This window comes from Branchiostoma floridae, chromosome 11, assembly GCF_000003815.2.
Source record: "Branchiostoma floridae strain S238N-H82 chromosome 11, Bfl_VNyyK, whole genome shotgun sequence".
NCBI classification, from domain to species: Eukaryota; Metazoa; Chordata; class Leptocardii; order Amphioxiformes; family Branchiostomatidae; genus Branchiostoma; species Branchiostoma floridae.
In genome coordinates this window covers 13,094,225-13,099,900 of record NC_049989.1, presented here as the reverse complement: position 1 = coordinate 13,099,900, position 5,676 = coordinate 13,094,225, and the positions used below count along the sequence as shown (strand labels likewise).

General features: G+C 44.1%; 2 protein-coding genes and 1 long non-coding RNA gene across 7 annotated transcripts in view; all 3 read left to right on the top strand.

The window, feature by feature from the left end:
• Nucleotides 1–870, top strand: part of LOC118426571 — a 3,465-nt gene extending 2,595 nt beyond the window's left edge. The window contains exon 3 of one of the 2 annotated variants that reach the window (XR_004832419.1): nt 642–870. This is a non-coding gene — a long non-coding RNA (uncharacterized LOC118426571). Of the gene's footprint in view, nt 1–618 lie in introns of both variants that reach the window. The other variant, XR_004832418.1, reaches the window with a different exon arrangement.
• The window catches only part of LOC118426514 (coiled-coil domain-containing protein 157-like), a 1,184,186-nt gene that overhangs the window by 810,161 nt on the left and 368,349 nt on the right, over nt 1–5,676 (top strand). The gene's annotated exons all lie outside the window — the stretch shown is intronic.
• The window catches only part of LOC118426523 (leucine-rich repeat-containing protein 74B-like), a 61,120-nt gene that overhangs the window by 28,022 nt on the left and 27,422 nt on the right, over nt 1–5,676 (top strand). The window lies entirely within an intron of this gene.

The following is a 5,676-nucleotide window of genomic DNA, read 5'->3' as shown; positions in this document are numbered from 1 at the left end:
GATAGGCCCTCTTATCAGACCCGTCACTCTATTTGCCCCTCCAGGCTACTGTCGGACCCGCTGCTCCGTTGGCCCCCCCTGTTGGTCTCAAGGATCTGGCTATCCCTCTTGTCCATCCCGAGGCCTGGACCACCCTTCCTGTTGGCCCCGTGGCTCTAGGTACCTCTCCTGTCTGCCCCCGCTGGGAGCGACAGCAGAGGGTGCCATAAGGCCATTGGACAGCAGAGAAAAAAGGGGACTATTATAATTGTTTTTACTCTCTATTAAAGGGTATCTTAACAGAGTACATTCAATCTACATAGGTGCATTTACTATCTAACGAAGCTTACTTAACGAAGGTGCATGTGCTTAACAAAGGTGCAAGTGCTCGACAGAGGTGCATGTGATGGACAAAGGTGCGTATGCTGGACAAACGTGCATGTGCTTGGTAGGTGCATGTGCTTGGCAGGTGCATGTGCTTGGCAGGTGCATGTGCTTGGCAGATACATGTGCTTGGCAAGTGCATGTGCTTGGCAGGTGCATGTGCTTGGCAGGTGCATGTGCTTGGCAGGTGCATGTGCTTGGCAGGTGCATGTGCTTGGCAGGTGCATGTGCTTGGCAGGTGCATGTGCTTGGCAGGTGCATGTGCTTGACACTGACAGGTGCATGTGCTTGACAGAGGTGCATTTACTCTCTCAAGGTGCATTTACTTTAAAGAGGTGATTTACTTCACAAAAGCACATTTACTCTCTTCAAGTAAATTTACTTAATAAAGGTACATTTACCCTCTTAAGATGCAAGGGTGAAGTTACATATGTACCTTCAATGCAAAGATAGCTTGTATCTTTAGAAAATAGCTGCCTAGAAATCTACTAAAGATGAAGTTAAAACTTTTACCTGATGGCCCACGGCTCCGGTAGGCCCTCTTATCAGACCCGTCACTCTATTTGCCCCTCCAGGCTACTGTCGGACCCGCTGCTCCGTTGGCCCCTCCTGTTAGTCTCAAGGATCTGGCTATCCCTCTTGTCCATCCCGAGGCCTGGACCACCCTTCCTGTTGGCCCCGTGGCTCTAGGTACCTCTCCTGTCTGCCCCCCCCTGGGAGCGACAGCAGAGGGTGCCATGGGGCCATTGGACAGCAGAGAAAAAAGGGGACTATTATAATTGTTTTTACTCTCTTATTAGAGGTGCATGTGCTGGAGAGAGGTGCATGTGCTGGAGAGAGGTGCATGTGCTGGACAGGTGCATGGGCTGGACAGGTGCATGTGCTGGAGAGAGGTGCATGTGCTGGACAGAGGTGCATGTGCTGGACAGGTGCATGTGCTGGAGAGAGGTGCATGTGCTGGACAGAGGTGTATGTGCTGGACAAAGGTGCATGTGCTGGAAAAGTGCATGTGCTGGATAGAAGTGCATGTGCTGGAGAGAGGTGCATGTGCTGGATAGAAGTGCATGTGCTGGAGAGAGGTGCATGTGCTGGACAGGTGCATGTGCTTGAGAGAGGTGCATGGGCTGGACACAGGTGCATTTGCTGGACAGAGGTGCATGGGCTGGACAGGTGCATGTGCTGGACAGGTGCATGTGCTGGAGAGAGGTGCATGTGCTGGAAAAGTGCATGTGCTGGAGAGAGGTGCATGTGCTGGACAGAGGTGCATGTGCTGGACAGGTGCATGTGCTGGAGAGGTGCATGTGCTGGAGAGAGGTGCATGTGCTGGAAAAGTGCATGTGCTGGAGAGAGGTGCATGTGCTGGACAGAGGTGCATGTGCTGGACAGAAGTGCATGTGCTGGACAGAGGCACATTTACTCTCAAGGTGCATTTACTTAATAGAGGTGGTTCAATTCACAAAATTGCATTCACTCTCTTCTGTGCATTTACTTTATAAAGGTACATTTGCTATCTTAAAGTAAGATGTAATGATGTTTATGTTACAAAAAGGTTCCTTTTGCACATTTGTTTTCAGTGAACTTTATTGTTTTTAGTACAAGCTAGGCTAAATGCAGACCAGTGTCTAACAGAGAGAAGTTATTATTAGTACATGCTTGCTAAACACAAACCTGTGCCTGTCAGAGAGATTGAGTAATTATTAGTGCAAGCTAGACTAAACTCACACTTATGTCTGTCAGATAAAAGGTGTAATTATTAATACAAGCTAGACTAAACACACACTTATGTCTGTCAGAGAGAAGGAGTAATTATTAATACAAGCTTGACTAAACACACACCTGTGTCTATCAGATAGAAGGAGTAATTATTAATGCAAGCTAGACTAAACACACCTGTGTCTGTCAAAGAGAAGAAGTAATTATTAATACAAGCTAGACTAAACACACACTTATGTCTGTCAAAGAGAAGAAGTAATTATTAATACAAGCTAGACTAAACACACACCCGTGTCTGTCAGATAGAAGGAGTAATTATTAATGCAAGCTAGACTAAACACACCTGTGTCTGTCAGAGAGAAGGAGTACTTATTAATGCAAGCTAGACTAAACACACCTGTGTCTGTCAGATAGAAGGAGTAATTATTAATACAAGCTAGACTAAACACACCTGTGTCTGTCAGAGAGAAGGAGTAATTACTAATACAAGCTAGACTAAACACACACCTGTGTCTGTCAGAGAGAAGGAGTAATTATTAATACAAGTTAGACTAAACACACCTGTACCTGTCAGAGAGAAGGAGTAATTATTAATGCAAGCTAGACTAAACACACACCTGTGTCTGTCAGAGAGAGGGAGTAATTATTAATACAAGCTAGACTAAACACACACCTGTGTCTGTCAGAGAGAGGGTGTAATTATTAATACAAGCTAGACTAAACACACACTTATGTCTGTCAGAGAGAAGGAGTAATTATTAATACAAGCTTGACTAAACACACACCTGTGTCTGTCAGAGAGAAGGAGTAATTATTAATGCAAGCTAGACTAAACTCACACCTGTGTCAGTCAGAGAGAAATAATTCTTACCAATAGTTACAAGCTCGGCTAAACACACACCTCGTGTCTGTCAGAGATAAGAAGGAATTATTAGAACAAGCACAAAATTTTGTGTCTGCACCTGTGAACCCTAGCTAAAAAAAGAAGCACAACTCTGGATGGCTACCTTCTCTTAAAAGTATATATTTCTATCATCTACTGAGGCTTAGAAAATATATTATGAAACATCTTTTACATACCAGTATTTGATGATGATCAGGTGTCTCTGAACGACAGTGGGAAGACTTCTGAAGACTTCCAAACAGTCAGTAAGTGTTCAGATCTTCAAACCGGCTTCTGCATTGAGACATAGGAAAGACCAGTTGATCTGCGCAAGAGAGAGGATATGAAAATATGACCAATTTTGAACACATTTTTTATCATATTATCAACTAAACTGATTGATTGAAGAATTGGAATACTTAGAGTTAGACCCTCTGTTCTTTCTAACCAGAAAGAGTCTTTTAAAAAACTACTTGCCTTTTTGGGCAAACATTTTCAAAGAAAAGGAGGATTTGCAAGAATTTTAGCCTACAACTGTTTACACAAGCTCTTGCTGGCTGGGCTTAATGACCCCCTCCTAGGGTGCGGTAATTGTAGGGCCGGTCGCTAGGGGCAATTTTTTAGTCAGGCTACAAGAATTTGATCTGGCACTGTATTGGCATTCTCGTTTTGAGCCCTCTACCACACAATAGAAGATAAAATACAAAATAGAAAGCCCGATAAAAAAAGATGTTTAAAAAAACAGCCGGAGCCTAACCTCTGCTTAGAGGGAAGATCTAGCATTCAATACATAGAAAAATGACTAAAAATTATTTACTAATACACTGGGGGTATGTGATAATGTTTTATAGATAAATTACATGGATTGTTCCCTTGTTCATGGTCAATAGACTTGTGCTACTTTATCAGTAATCTATATAGTAGAAGCCGCTTAATTGCACACCCAATTTGCCAGCTAATCCCGTGCAATTATCCGGCGTGTGCGATAATGCGAAGTTACCCAGTTAGACCTCGCCGCCACGGGATTTTGGGATTCCGTGCAATTGACCGAAGTGTGCGTTTATCCGACGTGCAATCAACTGGCTTCCACTGTATCTGTCATATCTGATAGCTGTAATGAGTAAAACAGTGAATCTCCCCTTTGATTGCCTCAATGAGGTTATACATTTGGTGTTATGGTTGACATAAAATATAATACATTTGCTATATATTAGGTACATAAATGTATCAAAATGTATCACAATCTAACAAAATACTGCAACATGATCTGATACAGGTCCAGATGTGCTCAGATACAATGTGGGGGAGAGACACCATGGGTGGCCTCGTGTTTGAAAATGGAAGTGCAGTCCACTGCAGGCGTCCCTTTGTTTGGTAGTTTTATGGCCTTGTTTTCGTGTGGACTTGTTTTCCTGAAGATTGCCATCTCATCCCATTCCCATAAATAAACCTCAAGAACACAAAAGTACAACCAACAAATGTTGCTTCAAGCTCAAGGCAAAGTCAGTGATCCCCTAGCTTTCAAGATTTATACACTTTAATTATTAAAGTTTAAATAACTCCAAACTTTGCCCTGCGAAAATCCCTGGGTTTGCCGCATAACTTTTTGGCGGCTAGGGGCCTGTAACGTTACCAGTACTTATCAAAGCAGCGTCACTGGCTGTATTCGTTACTAATGCTGTATCTGCGAATAAACCTCCTTGGTCTGATATTAGCCTCTACCAGGCTCCGCTGATCGTACACAAAATAGAAATTGGACAATACGCTAGGGGAGTCGACCGACCAAAGAGGTAAAAATTTTATAATATGCGCTGAACCACGCGGCGCGGCGTACGCGAAGACAAGCCGGGAGAGACGTGGCGTTAGTTTGTAACGATGAAATTATGTCATCCGCTAACAATATCAAAGATCAGATGTAACGTTACTTGAATTTGAAACTGTTTGGAGGGAGTCCCAATATTCATCAAATATGCAGACATTTACACACATCAATCAAGGAGGTTTCTTTCTTCAACCTCTTTGCACACGTGCAAGCTAAACTCTCTAGCCCCTGTCAAAAGTCTCAGAACCTAGAGATTAGAAACGGGGGAAACACTTACCTCCGAGTAGTAACTGTGCCGCCACAGAGCTTGAGTGAAGGTCTGTGTAGATTTTTTGTTGTTTTCGGTCCTTGTGTGCGTCGCGTTCAGACATGCATGCCCCGATGTGCTGAGACTGTGCGCCTAGTTCTGTGCGTGTGGCCTGGCCTGGTCCGTGAGAGGCGGCCCGTGAGAGGTACGGTTGACTCACACCGGACCATTCACACCTCGCGGGCTCGAAAACGCTAAAGGTCAGGGGTCACTCTCGTACTCAAGTTTCCACGGTCGTACGTAGAGTAGGAACTTCTCTTTAAGAAAACACGGTAGAAAATCTGCATAAGAAAATCTAAACAATGATTATCGGTAATTCATGATGGTCGGCAAGAATTCTTGTGTTGTATTGACTTGTTTCTGCGGAGGGCTTTTGGGAACGAGATCATTGGATTGTTCCATTGTATTCATGGGGAGTCGTTGTTTGCGAGCGCCTACTTGGTTACACAACCCCGTTCAACATAAGAGTATCTGGCTTTAGACTCCGTTGCTGTCTTCGGAACGGGGAAAACTCGCTATCACGGCAAACTTCCTTCCTCGGCACAAGAGAACATAGCCAACGTTGAAAATCGAACGTGCATGCTCGTG